This window comes from Gavialis gangeticus, unplaced genomic scaffold (genome assembly GCF_001723915.1).
Source record: "Gavialis gangeticus isolate Ggan-Ray unplaced genomic scaffold, GavGan_comp1, whole genome shotgun sequence".
In the NCBI taxonomy this organism is placed as follows: domain Eukaryota; kingdom Metazoa; phylum Chordata; order Crocodylia; family Gavialidae; genus Gavialis; species Gavialis gangeticus.
Genome location: NW_017728991.1, coordinates 11,354,917 through 11,376,252, shown reverse-complemented (window position 1 = coordinate 11,376,252; position 21,336 = coordinate 11,354,917).

The window sequence follows — 21,336 nt, the reverse complement described above, 5'->3', positions numbered from 1 at the left end:
TACCATGAATGGAATGAGTAAAAATAACCTCTTTTTTTTCTGCTTCCTTTTAAAGTAATAAAGCTTACGAGGGTGTGGTTCGCCACTGGTTTGCAGCTGTATAACAGTGAAAAGTATGTGCAATGCGACTCAGCAAGCATTCGTGTAAAGTTCAATGCAATAGAGGACCAGTCTCTATATCTTTTATAGTAACAGTAGAGAGGGGGAAAGGAGAAAATCTGGAATCCAAAAAAGCATTTTGTGACTCTACCTTATTGGTTCATTATTTGGAGTCTTGTTATGCTGTACACACACTTTGTGGGTAAGAGTTTCTGTCACTCTGCCTTCAGCCATAAGGGAACAAGGAGCCAAAAGCAAGTGAGTCTTGGAAACTTTGAACATTTGTCACAATAAACAACACAGATAAGATAGGACATGAGCTATATAAAGCTGCATGCTATGCTTACAGTGAATGAATACCAACCAAATGTGTACTGAATAAACCTCATTCATTTTACTACAAACTTAAAACTTCCTTTCTGAAAGGTTAGCTGAGACTTATCAACCAGTTGAATAAAATTGGGGGCTGCTTTTCAGCAAATCAATAATTTTGTATGAAATCCTTGGTTTCCCATCACCTTTGATACAAAGAAAATCATATCATTTTGATATCAGGAGTTTTTGGGATGCTTCTGTAACAACCCCACACACACTTGGGTTCTTTTTGTGTGCATGTTTTCTCTGGGCAAAATGGTCCCTGTTGTTTTGGCCATGTGCTCAGCACATGCCAAGCTGGGGCCTGTATCTGGGCAAAATATGTAAAACCCTCTGGCCACATTGGCCAGAGGAAGCAGAAGGTCCTCCAGGAAGACTGAGTAAGAGTGAAGCTGTAGTGTGGCACTCCCTAATTGGACAAGGCTTTGGTGATGTCACACCAGGTACATAAGAATAACTCAACTAAGGGTTCTCTCTTAAAAGGGGCTGCTGAATTGGGAGCCAGAAAATGTGCTTCCCATGGTGGTGGGGAGGGACCTCCACCTCGGGTGATCATCATAGAGGACATTCTGGTTTTCTGCTACTCTGTTCTCTATTGATACAAAACCCAACACCTTGAGGTCCTCTGCTTTTCTCTTGAAGAGAAAAATAGAGGACATAAAAGCATCTGGTTTCATATCAATAGAGGACAGAGGACAACCAGACTGTCCTCTGAGGACCACCCAACCTCCACCCCTTTTTACTGGAGAGGCAAGCAAAAGCTGTGCGGCAGGAAAAACTTTCTCTCCCTGTACCTGAGGCTGTCTTGGAGTTTGAAACTCCTATTTCCTCCCTTCCCCACTTTTTTTTTTTTTTTTCCTTGAGTGGGGGGTATTGATCCCTGGAGCAAACTGACCAGGAATGGAGTCCTGGTAGTTTTGGCTACATAGGTCTTGAATGGGATAATACCGTGGAAGTGTTAATTCTTGGAGCAGACTAACCAGGAATAGGTCCTGGCAGTTACTGGCCACATGGGCCTGGCCCCTTCTGTTTTGTAACTGTAGTGTCTTGGCATAGTGGTGTAGCTAAGACTGGATGACCAGGCTGCAATCATAGACCTGGGCCCTTTTTTGCTGTTTCGCAGCTATTGCGTTTCAGCCTAGCTTTGTGGCTGAACCCCAGTCATATGTTTGTCTGGCAGATTTGGGCCAGGCATGGTTTGAGCCAGGCTGAGACCTGGCACCACTTGTAGTTTATCCAGGCCTCAGTGTAGTATAAGTCTGGCTGGCTTTTGCCACCCAGTCCAGGCCCAGTAAGATAGGCCTGGGCCTCCTTTTCTCTCTTTCATAGTTTATGCTCCAACCAAGTGTTGTGGTTGGGCGCTAGTTGTAGTTCAGGCCCACACCGAGATAGGCCTGACCTTTCCTTCGAGTTCTTTTGCAGTTTTCTGCCCAGCAGAGCTGGGATCGGGGCTAGGAATTTTGGGGTGCAGTATGCTGACAAAAGCTTCAGTTAACCCCTCAAAACCACCATGTTGAAGTGGAAATTGGCACTCTACCACTTTTCTCCTGGAGCAAAAGAGCCCCTTTCAATGTAAAAGGACCCACACTTTTGAGCAGCTCCTCGCAGTGCAGTGAACCCAAGGAAGAGGTCATAGGACTCTCTGATGTGGGCCCGCTCTCCAGCCCACTGCTGAAGGGTAGGTGTAAAAGTGTAGGCCCCCAGAACTTCCCATTGGGGAATCCCAAGTCCCAGACTGCCTGGATATGGGTGAAGTCCCCCAAGAGAGTGTCACCTATAGATCTTGCTTTGTAGTTAACAGTATTTTAAAATTACATTTAGTGTTTTCTTTTGTTTTTGTTTTTGTTCTCTGTAATAAATCTGGGTTTTGTTTATATGGGGCACCCCAGCAAATTTAGTGTTCCCAGATTTCTGGGTGAGGGCTTGAGCCACTGGTATAATTTATGAGGTACCCCAAAATGTGAACCCGGCTCTTTTTCCAGCCAGGCAGAAGGGTTACTCTTCTTTCTCAGAACTAACTTCAAAACTTGATGACTGAAAAAAAACTGTGGCCTGCAATTGAATAAAAGTTGCTCTTTATTATGGGACATTATTGAGATTGACTTTGCCAATTGATGTATGCCTGACCAATTATAAAGAAAGACAGTCAAAAATAATATTCCAAAGCAATTTACAAATGTGAGCTCACAAGTCAACAAGCAACATAAGATTTCCAATCCAGGAAACAGTTGGCTGATGAATTGCTTTTTAAAAAAATATATATCTATTGTAGTTGCTGATATAAGTCAATGGCTTAGATGAGGAGATTTTCAGCACAGACTGTACTGCAATCCTCAGTCATTACTTATTTTGATGTATTATGTTTTATTTAACTTATCTGAGTTTAATCCCTGAGCATAGTGTCAGGCACAGCCTGGCTTATTTTTGAGGTCATCTCCTTTAAATTTGCTAGGATATACTGTATTCTCTCTGATCTCAAGGTGCCATTCCTCTCCAAGTACGCTAACAGAATGAAACATCTGCTACTTAGAATATTCCCTAGAAATGTATGCCACTGCGTATTACCCACTTGCTCTGAAACTGGATCCTAGGCAGAGCCCATATTTTCAACAGAAATAAATGGTGGAATCTGCAATAACTCTCCAACCAATCTATGCCGTCGTTACATTAACCTCCAAATTTATAATGCCATATTTCCCCCTCAGGTTTCACTATATTATAGTTGTCTTTATATCTCAATCTCTTTATTGCTATATATAGCTGTTTATTCAGGTTGTATTTCCATTTAATGAGCAACATGATACTTGGGTTTCATTTCATTGCTATACCTTAGGATTCTTTATTAAATATAAAATTATTACAGCATTTCAACAAGAACAAAAAAATCATAAGTTCTTACTGTAGTTCAGTACCTCATCAGATCTTGGATTACAAGTGTTTCTGCAGAAAGGCCCTAATTCAGAAAAGCACTTTAGCAAGTGCGTAAAAACAGCAGGGTGCTGTAGTGGAGGAGCAATGGAGTATTGCTTAGAAGGCATGGGTTTTATTGCCAGCCCTGTCATGGGCCTTCAGGGTGACCTTGGGCAAGTCATACAAGCTTTCTGCACCTCCTTTTCCCCATCAGTAACATTATACTAATCTTCTTCATACAGCATTTTGAGAGCTACAGATGGAAGGTACCACGGAAGTGCTAGGTGATATTATTAGGTCTTTAAATGCTTTGCGGAACTGAGGTGCTACAAGAACCAAATTCTTCTTAATTTGGGAAACAGGGACCACCTACCCTAAACAGTCACGTATGAAAAATGGAATTATTTACCCCTATATTCTGCTCCATAATGTTTTTTAGTACTACTTGAAACAGAGTAATTGGGGGGAGGAAGAGGCTGGGCATATAGATTATTGTTTGATTTGGACAAGTCCTGTACCTGTCTGAGCTATGGCTCTTTGTGGTGATCTTCACCATGGCATTGGTCACAGAGGATCTACAAAGTGATCCTTCTACAGCTTTCTAGTGAATGCAGAATCCTATGGATGGAGAAGGGGGCAATTTCTGCGGTGTGGCCCTCAGTTCTCTATTATATTGGCAAGGTAATCTGTGAAATCTGCCTCTAGTCAAGGGCTTTTGCAGGTTGCTCTCTGTTACAGTCTCAAATGACGCCATGGTCCTTGACCACAATTTTCTGGAAGAAAGATTATCCCCTTTGGAAGGGCAAGGGGCTAGCAAAGCTACTATAAACAGATTTCTCATTCACAATCTGGTCTTTTCATAACTGGCAGTTACTCCATGGGGAACCTCCTGTGATGTCTTCACTGAAAGGAGGCAAGCTTTGTGCATAAATTCTGAAATCTCAACTCTCATCGCTCCAGCCCATTTCCATAATTACTCAAGTGGAACCAAGTCTCTCAGACATAATAGAATTGGAAAAAAGTTAAGTTTATGCAACACATGGAGTCGATAAGCATAGTTTGACAGTACGATGGGCCCAAAGGCCCGGGAAATCAGTGGAGATATCCCTGTTGAGTTTAGTGGGCTATGGACATGATTGTATGGACCCCTTTCAGTCATTTTTAACATCAGCTGAAAGGGAATTAAGAGGAACACTCTTTCCTTTTCTTTCTTTTCTGTTTTTTTTATCCTTTTGTTGTTCTTTTCACCTTTTGTTGCTCCCAGAAGTCACTGCTAGTCTAGAAGTCACTGATATTTTATTGGACTTCCAGTTCTTTATATGAATAAAGAACATCATGATGCTTATTTTTGCATCTTTAGCATTTACTCTTTCATTTCTCTCTTCATCATGTCTCCCACCATGGCCCTTTTGCATGGGTTAGTGTTCTGTTCTCTGAAGAGTACTCACAAGTAACCTCTTTAATATTAGCCTATGTACATCTGCTTTACTGTCATTCTTGATGTTTCTACGTTACCCATGGTGAGTCTGCTGTACAGCAGCAAAGTGGCTTGCGAAGGGCTCCAGTAGGGTAGAGCCTGCTGAAGTATGTTTCCTTTCTCCTTCTGTCCTTCAGACATCCATATTTTTTAAAGACATGTTGATTAAACATAGTACAGCCCCATCATTTTGAATGGCAAATAACTAAGTCCAATTTTCAGACTTAATTGGTAGGCTGAATAGCCCATAGGAAGTGTTTTGATTTTTGGCTCATCTTTAATGTCATAACTGTTAAAGAAATTAGTTAATGTATTTGCATGAAATTACCTTAGCAAAATTGGATTTCTTCCTGGTAATGCTTTGGAGCACATACAACACTACTACTTTTTTTGCATTGTATAGTTAAATGTTAATGTCAAAGCTATTCTTGCTAAAATTAGGAACCTTCTAGTCTTACTGTATAAGCATCTTTCTCAAATATTTATGGTGTCTCTTCCTAGCCTTATCTTACAAAGTGCTGTGCTACAGGAAGGAAAGAAAATACATCCAAGTCTGTAATGTTTTTTCTCTAGCGAGCTGGATGGTGAGATATTAATTATTTTTAAATAACATTCATTAAACTGTGTTCTTCCGTTCAAGATTTTAAAATCAATGTCTGGGAAAATGAAAGCCTTTGTTTCAAATTCTCTCTCTGATTATCTTTCCTTTAATTGACTTTCACTCGCATCCAGTCAGGTCTTAATTTCCCCATGTGGCTTTATGAGCCTGTCCATTTCCATTTTCTTTTCTTTTTCTATGTAGCTTTGCATCTGGGGACCAATTCTGTGTAGTGCCGAATAAATTTCAACTCGGATTGACCTGAGTCATTCAGCATCAGGCAGGATCAAGGTCTTCATCTGTAAGATCATAAAGGAAAGTCCATCTCCTTCAAAGTATGGGGTGTATTTTAGGAAGTGCTCAGCCTTTTCAGCTTCCAGGAAAGCCAGTATACATTGCAAAATCTATAGAGATGTCAGTATTCTATCTAATACTTATTTCCAAACCAAAAAGAAAAAAAAAAAGACTACAGATCTGTGGGTTTAATTATTTTTTAAAATTCTACATTAACCTACTTGCTTTAACAATAAATGATTACTTTTTGACTAGTTTTAAAAACCAAGGTTGTCCAGAGTTTCTCTTAAACTGAAAAGAGGGTTTTCTGGAAAAATAAAACTGTGTGGGAATCTGTTGTATAGTGAAATGTTAATGTCAAAGCTATTCTTACTAAAGTTAGGAACCTTCTAGTTTTACTTTATAAGCATCTCTCTCAAAAATTTATGGTGCCTCTTCCCAGCCTTATCAGACAAAGTGCTAGACTACAGGGAGTGAACAAAATGCATCTAAGTCAGTCTGTAATATTCTTCCTCTGGCATGCTGGATGGCAATATATTAATTATTTTTAGACAAAAAGTATTGCTTTTTAGATGCAATTCACAATGGAGAAAACGTTTATCATAACTAGATTAGCAGGGACTTGATTTGATTCGGAGGAGATTTGGCCCGATTCAGTGGCCGAATCTCCAAATCTAAATTGAATCAGGGGACTAACAAAAAGGTCGAAATCAATTTGAAGCTCTCCAAATCAATTTGGAAAAGATTCGGAGAGCTTCAGCCATTTGGGCAGTCCTCACTGGCTGCAGCAGGGAGCTGGACCTGGACTCCATGCTGGTAAGCAGGGGGTGGGGGAGGAGGGGCTGGAAGAAGGGGGAGGGGTCCATAGGGGGACCCCCCATTTATGACTCCCCTGCCCAACCCCAGCTCCTGGCTCTTCTTTTAAAGTCCCTATTCAGCAGCTGCTGCCAGGTTAGGGGGCAGTCCTCACTGCCCCCCACTGCCCCATGCTGTGTGAGGCGGGGCTCTGTCATGGGCCCCCCAACCCCTGCCCACTCTTCCAGCTGCCCCACCATGGCCACCCTGCCTGTCCCAGCTCCCAGCCCTAAAAAAAAAGCTGCAGCGGCCTTGGGGCTAATTGGGGCTCGTGCCTGGCAGCATCCCCAGCGAGTGCGGGCTTTGTTTTTTTGTTTTTTTTCTCTAGAAGTCAGGAGCTGGGAGAGTGGGTGGGAAAGCCATTGAGAGTGGTTGGGGATGAGGCCAATTCAGCAGTGGCTGAATCTCAGAATTAGATTCGGCTAAATCGATTTGGGCCAGTGATTCGAATCGCTGTCCCCCGAATGGCCCGAATCCAGAGTCAATACTAGCTGCTTTGCACAGGCCTATTGATTTACTACAGTGTCTTATGACAGATGGCCTTCCCAAAGTTTACTTCTTGATTCTTAGGTTGTGGTGGTGCTTTGATAATTGTCCAAAAGAAGGAACCGTGTTTTGCAGCGTTTCTGATCTGTGGGAGAAAAATGATTCATACTTCGAAATTCCTTTTCTGGAGGGAGAGAAAGAAGAGTTCTTGTTTGGTCTGTCCATATCGCATCATGTGCTTTAATATTTTTAATTACTTAAATTATGTGCCTTGTCATGGTTTTAAATCCTCTGAGAGGAGAGTCAGTTACTATCTCCGTTGGTGTCTTAGTAGAGCTGTTTTGGTGGAATATATGTTACCTAGCAGTACAGTGCATGAACTTGTTTAGATCCCATGTCTACAAATATATGTGAATAATCTCAACAATCCTTTGATATAAGCATTTGTTTATCCTACTGGTCAGGGAGTCAGTGTTACAGCTGCACCAACAGAGCCTTTTTCTTCACTTCAGGGTTATAGCAGATCTTGGGTTTACTCCTTGCTCGTGTTCAGTATAACAGTTCTCATATTAGTGGAATAAGGACCATAATTTCAGTTTGCTTGGTAATTAACAGAGACCCAACTGTCTGACAAAGAGAACGCTCACTGTACCTCTGTAAAAGCCATTGGCACAGCACATTAGGCAAGAGACTACACCAAATGTCAGGTCACATATGGATACCTAAATGCTGCCAATCTGGAAGAACCAACCAGCTAAGGAGCACTGGGTTCTGGGACCATCAGCACAGATCAGTATCTTTTAGTGGGGTACTGGTACACATAGTATAATTAACAACTTAGACTGCTGTTGCCCACTTGCCTCACTGACATTGCCCCTGTAGGAGTCTTTGGAGTGCTGGCGTGCTAAGGACACTAGAACTGGTGATTATGAAAATCTAACAGTAGCTGAAATGTCTTAAATGGCAAGAGGCAAGGGTTTTTGTAGGTGTTCAACAGATGAGAAGACCTGGTGACCTCCTTTGGGAGTTCAGTTAAGAGCCACCCTCTTGCCAAGAAATAGCCACCCTTATGTTTCCCTTACATTGCTTGTGTGTGTGTGTGTGTGTGTAAAATTATATACAAGCTCCTATGTTTTTCTGTAGGGGATTATTCCTCAGTAAAGGGAAAACCCTATTTCCTTTTGTAGGAATTTATACAGCATTTTTAATCTCAAATAATTGTTTTAAAATATGGAGCTTATTGAGTCTCAGTTGGCAAGGTTTACCATTGCTGCACAAAATGGTTTCAGAGGACCTTTCTGTGGAGGTCCAAAGGTATTACAGACTTCCCTTTCTACTCTATTTGCTAATTTCCAAAGGCTTGGTGTTCACTAGGCTCCCATCAAGCAAACACACTTACTTCTTCCCAGTGTTATTTTTTGGATTCACACCTGCTGCTAAAAGTTAGTTGTGAAGAAAAGGGAAAAAAAATTAAAGCTATTTCACTTGATTCTCATCTCTCTGAAAGTAAGTGGGAGTCATTGCATTGTCTTCAATGGAGACTCTGGAATAAGAAAGGAGAATTAGGCTCATTGGGCATGTCTACACGTGTGCTTTAGTGTGCAGTGCTGCACATTGAAGTGGTGCATAAAAACCCATGCTATTATGCTAATATGCAGTAGAATAGGCTATTGTGCATTGTCACTTAAAAGCTTTTGCTACTGCACATTAGGGCAGCCTAACATGCATTAATTTAGTACCGTGCGTTACATGAGCATGGAGGCTGCTCTGACGCGCTGTAATTACACTCCATTAATTGAGTCTGCTGGAGCATGGCAGTTACCATGCACCAGTTACCTCCCGCCCATGTCTCGTGTATCAGTGTCCCCATGCTTCAAGATGGCGGTGGAGGCATTTGAATTAAAGCTCATTGAACTAACTTTAGTTCAAGTGCCCCTGCCACCATTTTGAAGTGCAGGGACGCTGATACATGAGATGCTGCGGCACTTAAATTAGAGCAGCTCTAGGAGCATCTCCAATTAAAGTGCCACCTCTGAAGTATGTTTAAAAGCTCTCAGAGGTACTAAATGTAACGTGTCTTAGGAAAAGCGCATTAATGCACGTATAGATGTGCCCATTGTCTTTGATTTATAACTTCTGCTGGTTGGATTTAAGATGGTCTCATTCAATGTCTTTTCTTTTTCTGCTGTACGGACAGATACAAAATGATCAGCTGGCCTTAATAACATATTTGGGTATGGGAACTAGAAAAAAGGTAGTGTAAGATTCAGCAGGTATAGCAGAACTCACAAGCTGAGTTTAGGCGTTGTTTTTCTTTTGGAACCATTCTCCCTCACCCCATTCCAAATACAAAATGCCGAGAAATGCTTCTAAGACGATTGCCTAAAAATTCCTTAGGAAACCAGGTTTAATTTCCAAAGAGGGAAACCAAGAGGATGCTGCTTAATGAGTTAAAATTATGGTTTTAATTTTCTCTAATTCCAATATGCTTTGCTTATTTGGGGAGTAAAGAAAACATGCTATTGATATACCTTCCAGTTTTCATAGTGCATACATACTGCTGAGGGAAATCATCTTTCTATGTTACTATGCTATTTATGTAACATAGTTATATGTCTGAGACTCTCGAAACACTTTTACTAAGTCTTACTAACAATGCCTTAATTTTCAACATGTCTGAGTGGTAACTTTCATTAGGTGTTTAGAGAGGAGCATAATAGAGGTGAGGGGAGTAGTGGAGTTGGGAACTTTACTGACATACCTTGCCCCTTGCTTCCACTGTCCTATTTGGTGGTATTTAAATCTTCAGGTAGGATATCCAGGTCACTTTTTTCCTGAGCAGGATGGGGAAACAAACTGCATATTTCCCATTACCGTGTTGATGTCTTTGAAAAAAAATAGGTTGGTGCATGCTAAGAAATGCGTGGCAAGGATGAACAAGTTATCAGTGGGAAGATATTGTCAGAGAGAAATAGAGAAAAGAATATTATTAAGAGTAATAATAAACAGGCACAAGTAACCTGAGAGAGAGAGCTTGTGCTAGAGAGTGAATTTAACCTTGATTGTTACTAAATATTGGCTTCATCAAGTCCAGGACAGGAGAAAACATCTCCTGGGTAGGATTTTTTTAATACTTATTTCAAAATGAGAAGGAGCTCTTGTATTCTACAGTATATCACATATATGTTTGCCAACAGAGTTTATTAACTTATTAAATCAGCAAGATGGAATAGCCACTTTGTTCTATTTAATTTAAAACAATAAAACTAAATAATAAAATTGTGGCTTCATAATGTAGTCTCATGTTAGATAAGAAAGGCTTTTATTCCAATATTAGAATTTTTTCTGGTATTAATATAACATTTTTTACACTCTTGTGTTTAAGTGTGTGACAATACATAAGGGTGTGCAATATAAATAAAATATGAAAAAAACTCTATTTAATGCAAATAATAAGGTTGTGAAGTGAAATGCGTACAAGTGAGGAAATGTGAAGCTCCTAAAGAAACATCAAAACACTGAAGTTCCAGATGTAAGACGTACTAGTGAGTTTGTTAACAGTAGGACTTGATAAGAACCTTGACTACTTATTTTCATAGGTCATAAGGCAATTTAATCCATCCATCCTGCATAGCACAGGTCATGAACTTTCATGCAGTAATTCCTATATCAGAACCATAACCTCTAAGTTGAGGGAAAGCGTATTTCTTAGAAAGCTAAATAACTTTCATTTAAGTATTTCAGGTGGCACAGAACTCTGCATAGTGCTATGCAAATTATTCCCAAAATTTAATTAAATTTTAAGTGAATAATCTTAGCTATGCAGTGATTAGCCTATTGTGCTCCTTACCACAAATTATTGTTAAAACCAGTGGCTTACCAGGATTTGAAGAATAGGTTGGACATTATAATAAAAAAAAAAGCCAGAATATTCAGAATTATAACTAATAATGATCTTGGGTTAGAAAGAACAAAAATAAAACAAGATAAAAACCAGGGTCTTCGGAGGGATTTGAACCCTCAAATTTCAAAATCTAAGCCAATTTCTACCAAGGAGGATTGGAAGAAATTTTTCTGTGGCTAAGTTATCCCACAATTGCTTATGACAGTCCTTGTTGCATCTTCATTTTGAGTTTGCTGGCACTAACCCATCTTAGAGATGTGACTTAGGTTTGAGGAGATGGATCCATTGTCTGATCCAGTCTATCAGTTCTTATGCTCCTATGGGCTAAGTACAGATGGTCATAAAGCCCGAGGCTGAATCGATTCAGACTTCTCAGGTTAGTCTAAGCTGTGTAGATTGAACCAATAAGCAGGTGAACAGATGTTCACTTTCGATTCCAGAAATGCAGTCACATGCCTGTAGTGGCCCAGGCCAGAAGCCAGGGAGTGCTACAGCATGCCTCCCTGCTTGGATAGAGCAGATAGACTGGGCCAAGGCTAGCTCACCCATCCTGTGAGCAGGGGGAGGAGATGGTTTGCAGGGGATGTACAAAGCATCCTGGGATGCTGGGGACTGTGAGTTAACTGATTTAGGTTAAATTGGTTTATTGACCTTCTGTCCCAGATCTGCTCCAGATTCAAATTAAGTCCGATACTACATCCATCCAGGCTTATCTTAAACCAGATTCAGCCATTTTGAAAGTGGTTTATGTGCACTGAACTTCTGTTACGTTACAGATTTGAATCGGCTTCCAATCGCTTGTATTGGTTTGTGTGTAATTTCTGTCCCTAGCCCTCATGATAAACTAAGAAAGACTGAAATGAAATTACCATTATTGATGTTGCTTGATGTGTAGTAATAGATGCATCTCAGAACCCCTATAAAACAATGTTGACATTGTTAAAATCATGTATTTCTCTTTTTATTAAAAGGGAAATACAGGACTACGGGGAACAAAGGACAGAAGAAGGGTAAGAAGGAATCTGAACAGAGTTGGAGTTGTTTTGACTCATGATAGAGCAGGGGGAGGTGTGAAGAAATGGATTTGGATTTTGATATTCCACCTAAATGTCAATGATATTTTGGGTAGTTCTTTTGGTAATATCAACTCCTGCAGCCCAATGAAGCCTAGCACTTCTGGTATTGGGATGCCTTCAGTATGGTGCTTAACTTTGTTTAGTAAATTTTAGTATCCTGATCTCAAGTTCTTGGACTATAAATAAGAGGAACTGTTTTACATATGTTTTGTTTTTAAAGTGTGAAGGAGTACATAATTCTCAAGTCTGCACACATCCTGTAATATTCCTATTGCAGATTTTGAATAGCATTTTTTTAATTGGCTAAAGCTTCTCAGATCACCATCAGGAACAGAATGTCAGTTTTTTTTTTAACTGTGAATTCAACGTCTTTTGTCAAGTTGTGGAAAAACTGTTATGGTATTTTAAATGTTTCTTTATGCATGTGATATAAAACATATGTTTAAAATAGACACACTCTGTTTTAGTTCCTAATTGTTTTTTCAGTGAGCTTTTCTGCTGCAAATGGTGATGTAAGATGTAACAGTCAAAGTGCAAAGATCATATCTGGGTTCCCAATTAATCCCTGATGGATGGAAGCATGGATTCGATTGCACCTTCTTTACTTCCATCTGAGGGATGCTATGGCTTGTGATTTTAACTCTCTTGACCAAGGAATAGATGTCGTGGGGGAAAAATATCCAGATGTGTGTCCTGCCATTTTGAAGGTACAATTCAGGCTTTGAGCATCATGGCCATGTTTTAGTTGCAGGCATAAATCCTCTTGCTTTTCTGCTTATGTGCATACAAAAGAGCAAGAGATGGAAATATTTGCATATGGACTCAGAATTCTTTTTTAGAGATACAGAAATACAAGCAGGCAGAGCTCAGTCTAAGGAAAAATAATATCTTTTTGAAGAGAACAGAGAAATTATCTCTCTTGAAGAGAACAGAAAATCTTTAATATTGTTTTTGATGGAACAGCCTCTAATAATGATTTCAGGACTAGGAAGTTAGATTAGTTTTCATATGCTGGCTCCTTTTATGGGTGGTACAATTCTGTTATATTAACATTCCCCCTGAACTTTGTGAAAGTTTGGCTCTGCATCTGAGAATATTCCTAATACTACTCCCAATAACAATACTGCTAATATTGGTTAGATGCTGTTATTCCTATACTGTTTTCAAGTCTACTCCTGGCATGCACAGTGAGGGAGGCAGTTCTGATACCTACAGGTAGGGCCGGGATTTGCTACAGGTGCACTGCTAATCAAAATACAAAATGCAGAATACTGAAAAGGTCACCATGGCACGGAGCTCCATTATATTGTGCTGAATATATTAAGCATTTCATTTCTGATAACTCATTCTGGAGACGAAGATTTTAATGAAACTAGAAAATGGCAGGAAGCTATTTTTTAAAATTTTATTTTATCTGGCTGAGGACTGCAAAGAAAATAGGAAATGTGCAGAGGAAGGGTGCTACCCTTCATTGGGATCCCCTGAGTCTGTGCTTAGTTGTATTGTGGTTGTGTGCTGCTTTGCATTATAACAAATAGGAGCTTTGATCAGTAGAGATGTACTTTATTAAAATGAAGTAACCAGAGCCTGCTACTGTTTGTAGTTTCCCTAATCTGTCCTTGGAGCTCAGAGCCTTGCCTTTTAAAGCAGAAGACCATTGGTTTCAGCAGCCACGTGCCTACCTATTTATACAATTGCAGCTTGACCATATTCTCAAAACAATGGCAGTAATTTCTATTGTTTTATGGTCACTTCTGGACTACATAGCTCCTGCAACGGACGCTGTTTTCTTAATTTTATAACTACACAAGAAAATCATACAAACTCCCTATGAGTGTTCAGTAATTGGGAGTTGATTGCTGTTAAAGATTGATTCAATATTTGGATCCTCATTAGACGACCTGCAGTGGTAGCTCTTTTGATGGGTAATGGTGCAATGTGAATTTTTTCCTGTTTTTCCTGCCAAGATCAGCACTGGGGCAGTCCCTTCATGTGTGGCCCTGAAGAGCTATCGGAGGATACCTATTGTTTGTGCATCTGGGTTCTGCCTTTCAGGTCGTGGTGTGAGCCATTACTGTGGGTGTGCATCCCGGCTTCCCTAGGGCTCCAGGAGAGCATGGTGACCTCTCGGGAAAGGGCAGTGGGTGCTCTGCCTGCAGATGCATAGAGCGACTCCAGCTGCCCTCTGCTATGCAATGAGAGGGCCAGTAGACGAGGCTTCTTTCTCCTTCCCTATTTACATCTCTCTATGGACATATAATCTGGCCCTTTGTCATTGCTGATTTGGGTGGTATTTGTGTAAACCATATGTTTTATTCCATAGCTGTTTATGTAGTCTCAGGTTATAGACTTGTGGAGAGAAAAGTTGGTGAGGACACACTTTTCAAGTCCCCATGCACCAATGCAAAATATAGATCAAGACTACAAAGTTTCTTTATGCTAGCATATATTCAGCAGATAAGAAAGTGGTGTGTAATGCTTCTGTCAGTGTCTTTGTCAGATGTTTAATTGGGTAATTTGTTGGTGAGCTGGTATTTTTTGACTAGTGATTTGATGTGTTGTAACAGTATGTCCCTCTGAGAACCTCCCATTTAATTATGCAAGAGACTTGATTTTGTTTCGAGTACTTTTGATTAGGAGTTTGGGTCTGGTGGCCATAGATTATTCATGAATTGCCCTGTCTCTTTTGATAGTCACAGAGAAAATTATGCCAGCATCTCAACTCTCATGGCAAATATTTCACTTTTCCAAACCCACTGGGACTACTGAAAGAAGTAAATATTTATTTTAATGCTGTTTGAGAGCAGTAGGGTTGTTGGAGGAGAGATACTGAAGCATGTTCCACAATGTTTGTCCTCTCCCAAGCTCTGGTTTCCACTCCAGCTGGGTGAAAATATTCAGCCTGGGATTTGCCTGGAGATGTCAAAGAAGAAGTGATTTTTGCTAAGAAATTTGAACACTGCCAGTAATTCTCCTTGCATTTTTGGGAGTGGTAAAACTAAATGATCCCTGCTGGAACCAAGTGAACAGCTATTGGCATGTGGGTTTTTTTTAATGGAGAGGTACAGAACAGGATGGCATCAGTTTAAAGTGTGTTTTATTCAACTGTTTCTCTGTTCCTCTCCCCACTTGTTTTAGGCTTTAGGATTGAGACTATGAAATTAAAAGGACCTCTCTGGAAGTTACGGGCAAAGGAAAAGGATTTCCTGAAATCTGAGTTCAGATTCATGGCCTTGAGTTGAGTGTTCGGTTTGTGGGGGAAACCAAAAAGTGGGTATAAGGCAGCTGACTTCACTGTTTTAGTTTACCTTGAATTCTGTAATGGTGCAGTTGTGGGACATGATCTCACATTTCCATTTAAATTGGGCTGGGATCTGCAAGTGAAACCTCGGTTTGCTGCACAGGGCACAGTTCAGTAGATGGCATTCCTGTTATTACTGAGCAAAGGTGGCTATTGCAAGTGTTATGCTTTGGATCATCCACAGAATGTAATGTTTGAGCCATCTCTGGGTCTTAGAAGTCCCGTGTGGTCCTTAAAAATAAAATGCCAACCAGCGTTAAGTGTCCCAATGTGTCCCATTAAAAGGCTGGTCAGGTAGAGGAGGAAGGAAGGAAGGTGCTTTAATTATTTTCTGGTCTTAAAGTCTTGAGTAATATTTCTGAATGTCGTTTCAAGAGCTGCTGCAGTCTGTTGCCAAGACCATATTTGATGGCTTTTTTAAAACCCAAGTTATTTGAAAAAACCCCCCAAACAAAATGAGTGTGTGTGTGAGAAACACAAGGCTTGGTAACATAGATTTATTGTGGGGAAGAATGTGGGTTTTCCTTCATTTTAAGATGTATATTTATTTTTTGTTTTTACTGAAGCAAGTAACTTTTTTGTTGAATTAATGGTAGTCTTACCTTCAAGTGTAGGGTTGTGTTAGTCTAGTCTCTACTCCCTTCTCTTTGACTTGCTTCTTCAACATTTTTTTAATGCACCTGTTTTCTTAAAACGCTTTTCCAGGATTAAGTGTATTGAGTTTAATATAGTGAGAAATGGATGTTTGCTTAATATCTTTGCTTTGCTATTAAGATTTTTTTTTTTTGTATTGACTTATTTGAGCCCCATTCAGTATGTGATTGTGCTTTGTTATCCCAGATGCGTACTCTTGTCAAAATTCAGCATATCTGAGTACAGGCTGACTTAAGTATAATGTGAACTTTAGAGACATGGACCCTGATCCTGTTCCCTTTGAAGTGAGTGGCAAAACTTACTTTCTTCCTCAGGTAGGATCCTGAGACATCCTTCTACAATTTCACTCTTATCTAATTATGCTATTTGTGTGAGTTCGTGCCGAATTATATAAGGACTGAATTAAGCACAGGCTCAGACCTGGATGTTCAATTTAAAACTTTTATTGTTTCACAAAGTCATAAACTAAGGAGGTCTGTTGGTTCGCGAGGTTCCCAAATCAGGCCCTTGCTTTCTAACCCAAAGGCTAGGTGCGGCTGCCCGATTCAGTAGTCTCAGAACTGGTCAACAGCTCATTTTAAAGGAGTCCCTTTATCTTTTTTTAGACAAAAGATACAAAACTGTCCCCACTCTGTCTGAGTGAGGCATCTAACATAACTTTTCTATTACTTATATATGATAACACATATACATATGCATTTCTAATTCTTACTTCTATTGGTTACTAGTTAACTCATCTATATTCTACACGCTCTTTATTATAATTGGTTGCGCTTCTTATGTTAATCTCTAATAGCCTACTTATAATATTCCCCAGACTTTATCAGCGTGATATATGGTTGTTTTTGTTCTTGCCGTTTAGCCTTGCATTTCCGTATTTTCTAAAAAAAAAAACGCTGCTTTGCTTGCAATTTTTATCATACTGTCAGCATTTCTATTCAAGGGTCAGATAGTGAAAACCAGAATGTCAATCGCTGACTTCTCAACCTCCTTGAAGCATTCTGGAAGCTTTAGTGCGTTGTTAATTATGCTAGGCCTTGCTTAGCATGAGCACTATCTCACACTACTGTGGTCATCCCTGTGGTAAGAGCGCTTTGCCAATTCCCAATATGGAAGTTCCACACAACTGGATAGAGACAAACTATTGAAATTATTAACCTATTAAATTTGCATAATGCTCACGTAAGTGTTTGCAAGATCAGGGATTAAGACATCATACATTTAAACAAATGTGAGAAATTTAGCATTGCAGAGTACTTCTGATGGCTTTGATGAGAAGCCATTGCTATTAATTTTACACGGAAGATGCTCAGACGCTACAGTGGTGGCTGGTTATAAAGAACCTCAGTGTATATGGGAATGTTATATTTTGCTAGTTGATCTGCATAGGCTGACTTCACATGGTCTCCATTCATATCAGGCGTTCACCTGTGTATATAAGCTTTTAGAATCAAGACTCAAGATTTCGAGTCAGTTATGCTACATAATGGGCTATGACTTGCCCACGTTGGTATTCAGTATGCGAGGTAATTGTGCATTTGAAAGCATTTATATTTTAATTTAAATAATGAGATTTGAAAACAAGCAGAAAACAGATTGATGGTTCTTGCCAGAACCTGAGATGTCTTTTAAATATGAGGTTGATCTTATCTTTTTTGTTCCCCCATTACAAATTCACTCAACAGAGCACTTTCCTTCCAGCGGTTCTTAAACATTAAGCAAAGAAACTACAGTCACAGAAGTCAAAGCAGCCTAATAACAGATTTTTTTTTTTTTTTAATTCTAGGGGTCAGATTCTGCAAAGATTTAAGTATTAGTAAGTGTTATTCCTGTCCTAACCTTTGAAGGAGTTAGGCCCTCAAATAGTATAATAAAACTGGAAAAAAATCCTTTTGCTGCTTTCTCTTTTAGAGAAAGAACATGGATAAGTATCCTCAGGATAGAAGAGCCTTACAAAAGGGCTGGGAGTGACAGTTCAAGAGGAGATTCTTCTTTCCAGATTAGAGGAGAGTTTTAGTGTTCAGTGTTAATTGTCCACCTAACACCGTGCTTTTAAAGCATCTCTGCCTTCTAAAATTCTTCCAGACCCAGGTAATTATAACAGCATCCACTTTTCTTCAGGGGATCTTAAAGCAGTTTAGACAGGCCATTAATATTATCATCTCCCTCTTATGGATGGGGAAGTGAGGGCTCAAATAAGCAAAGCAACTTGCTCAAGGTCAGCTAGAAATAGAACCTGGGTTTCCTGAGCCCGGACTCCATCCACTAAGCAATACTGCTTCCCAAATGGAGTATGTACAGATTTAAATTATACCAGTGTAAATCAGAATTAACTCCAGGGGAAAGGCCCGAGTCTCTTCTAAGCTTTTATAACCTTCTCATAAGCCTATTAATTTATGATTCTCATTTTCAACAGCTCTACATCATTGTAAGGTACTTCCATTGGTTTTAGTAGAGTTGTTAATGGTTTACGGTACGCTCAGGCCCAAGAACGTCACCAAAAATAGAGTGGGTTTAAACATCTATGTATTCCAAAGCAAGACGAAACAGGGTTTGCCTCAGAAACCACCCTTTTATCCAACAAAACCTCTCTACAGTAGAAAAGGGCAGGTTACATTTCTGCCAAAAAGCCTTTGCAACCAAATGGAGCAAATGTATCCGTGGCTTTACAGCCAATGTACATTATTCCCAGATTCCCTGCTAAACTATGAAAATTAATCGGGTGACAAACTTTCATTATACCAACTCTAATAAACAAGAAAACCAGGCTCCTAGTGTTGGAAATGTCAGAAAATAGAGCAATGTATTAAAAGGAAGAATTTCTTTTCAAGTGTCTGCGGAAACCCTCCAAAATGTAGCCAAATCAAATCAAATTGTATGTATAGCAAGCCATTTATTTTTATATAGCATCTTTTATACAAAAGCACATATTAGTATATGCTATATAATAATATATGAAGGCAAATAGAGTCTGGATTTCAGTGCACTGCATCCTGTTAGCACCACCTGTGAAGGGAAGGCTGGACGTTGAAGATGGGGGTAGATGGCTATGAATGCATCATTGATCTTTAGGATATTTGGCTCAGAGCACATGACTTGTCTGAGAGAAGAATTTTGCAGTCATAGGCTGGGGGGCAAAAAGAGATCTGAGCCTTGATATAGGATCCAAGGACTGTCAGAATCAGCACACCCTCATTTGGCTGCAAAAGGAAATGCTTCTTGGAGTAATCCAAAAATAATAGACGTTACTATTTAGGTACCCTGGCTACATGTGTTCCAGGTCAAATAGGTCTGGAGCATGGACAGGAATGGTGAAGCTGTGGCAGCATTATGAATTGCCAGGAGCAAAGGACTTGCTATCTGAGGGGCACAGAGCATCCGAAAGTGAGCAATGTAATGCTAACGCTAAGCATCAGTTCAGCTTCACTGAACGTAAGGGAATGAATCAGGAGGCATAAAGTTATTAGGACTAGTTGGGAATTGGTTTTAGGGTTGGTGGTGGTTTTGTTTTTTGTGTGTTGTTGTTTTTTTAATTGTGAATGCCTTAAAGCTTATGATCATGTTTGTGGGCCTGGGGCAGGTCTGAATCTCACTAGCTTGTGGGAAGAGGAAGTTGGGGTTTTTAAAGAACCCCCTGGAATTGATGTCTCTGACTCTTGTGGGGATAAGGACATCCAACTCCCCTAAGCTCCTTTGAAAATCCCAGATACAGTGCATTTGGAAACTTTGCTGACAACCCTCAATTTAGCCAAGAGCCCACGCACAGCACTTTCCCCAGGAAATGAACGTACTGAACATAGCCAAAATTTCCTTTAGTGAAAGAAATGATTTATGACGATATATACCTGCAACATAGGTGGGCTGCTACACAGAATAAGACATTGTTCTGCCTTGTTGAATGCACAAATGAATAGACAGAAAAAAATAAATAAAATGAAGAATTGCGAATTATGGCAGCAATGATACTGGGGCACTAAAAGAAAGGGAGAAAGAAGGAAAATGCTTGTAAGGGCCTTTTATCTCTGTTGGAGCAGAGTGAGCACTTCTTTTCCCTCCCCTCCCCCTGCCAGGGACTGTAAGTAAAGACTGGATTAGCTCTGCTGCGCACCTATCAGCAGAATCTGAGCCAATCTCTCCAGGCCATAATATGCATCTCCATTTGTGAATATTTGAAGCTCCTTATGTGTTTTGGAGATGAAGCTGATAGCCCCAGCTATAATTTTCTTTATGCCAGGTGTTAACCTATTCTGAAGTACTTATCAAACCTTGGTAAATGGAGGTGGAGGAAATAATTCTGCTCTCATGTTCAGCCATCAGGTTGGTGCCTTGATAACTTGGAGTGAAGGAAACCATAATTATTAAGCTACCTGCACAGCAAACCTTAGCTACAGAGAACCTAAGACCACCTTGGGCTTCTTCTAATGGTAAGACTTATTTCGTTTGCATTTGAGCAGGACACAAAATTCAAGAGTGAATGCCATTGTTTATGCATGCGATTATGCATCATAGGCAAAATCAGAATAAAAGAGGCCTTATTGAGACGTGAATCACTACTCGAGTGGGATGGATTTTTCTGAGTTAGAAGCTGTGGGCACACAACACGTTTCCCACAAAATAACTTGACTTTAATAGGCAGTAAAAGTGGAGCGCAGATGTAAACACACAGCCTTAAACTAGTGTAAGTCACTGCTATCTGTGATTACAGTTCCCCCTTCTCCCGGGAAGGGAGGACTGGTGTAGTTTATAATGCTGTGCCAGTTGTGTATCTGCTCTACTAACAGTGTCATGCTGATTGCTCAGTGCAAACCTACTCCTGCTGCCTAGTGGCTGGGTGCTGTACCAGTCCCTGCTTGGCTGCCTACCAGAGAGCCGGCTTGGGGAGAGCTGGTTGTGTGCAAATAAATTTCTCCATAGGAATTGTTTTGTGCCTGATCCCTGACCCTAGAATAATTTTATCAAAGGAGGGACGGACTGAGAAGCAGTGAATTAGCCTGTAGAGTATCTAAGAGAACCTTCCCTCTGTGCCTACCTTCTCGGTACAATACAGCCATTAACAACTTGCCCACCCGAACCACCTGATAGAGGTCTGCTGGCAGCCCTGGCAGCAAAGCCCAATCCAAGGATAGGAGCTATGTACCAGAGGGCTGGAGAGATTTGCTCACTGAATTGAGATTAGCCTCAACAGCTGTGAAGCCTTTGTGGTCAGTACTTGAGGGACATCAGATGGCTGCTGACAAGGGCCATCACCTAGTAAATTAATACAACTATTAAAATGATCCACCTCAAATCTCCTCTGAATTCAGCCGT